The sequence below is a fragment of the Anopheles nili genome (assembly GCF_943737925.1).
Source record: "Anopheles nili chromosome X unlocalized genomic scaffold, idAnoNiliSN_F5_01 X_unloc_3, whole genome shotgun sequence".
Taxonomy (NCBI): Eukaryota; Metazoa; Arthropoda; class Insecta; order Diptera; family Culicidae; genus Anopheles; species Anopheles nili.
Window position 1 is genome coordinate 920,001 of NW_026525489.1, and position 794 is coordinate 920,794.

A 794-nucleotide genomic window follows, 5' to 3' on the forward strand; every position below is an offset into this window, starting at 1 on the left:
GTCGGGGTTGCGCACAAGTCGACCCCCTTCCGTAGAGCAAAATCCTGAAGGTCGGGGTCGCGCAAGGGTCGACATGGGTCGAGGTGGACTATCATGCGAAACCACTTTTTTCGGTCCCTACGGTGCCCCTAGATGATGAAAAGTACAATCCGAGGTTGATTACGAACACTTTTGTGCACCCCCTTCCGTAGAGCAAAATCCTGAAGGTCGGGGTCGCGCAAGGGTCGACATGGGTCGAGGTGGACTATCATGCGAAACCACTTTTTTCGGTCCCTACGGTGCCCCTAGATGATGAAAAGTACAATCCGAGGTTGATTACGAACACTTTTGTGCACCCCCTTCCGTAGAGCAAAATCCTGAAGGTCGGGGTCGCACAAGTGTGCACCCCCTTCCGTAGAGCAAAATCCTGAAGGTCGGGGTCGCGCAAGGGTCGACATGGGTCGAGGTGGACTATCATGCGAAACCACTTTTTTCGGTCCCTACGGTGCCCCTAGATGATGAAAAGTACAATCCGAGGTTGATTACGAACACTTTTGTGCACCCCCTTCCGTAGAGCAAAATCCTGAAGGTCGGGGTCGCACAAGTGTGCACCCCCTTCCGTAGAGCAAAATCCTGAAGGTCGGGGTCGCGCAAGGGTCGACATGGGTCGAGGTGGACTATCATGCGAAACCACTTTTTTCGGTCCCTACGGTGCCCCTAGATGATGAAAAGTACAATCCGAGGTTGATTACGAACACTTTTGTGCACCCCCTTCCGTAGAGCAAAATCCTGAAGGTCGGGGTCGCACAAGTGTG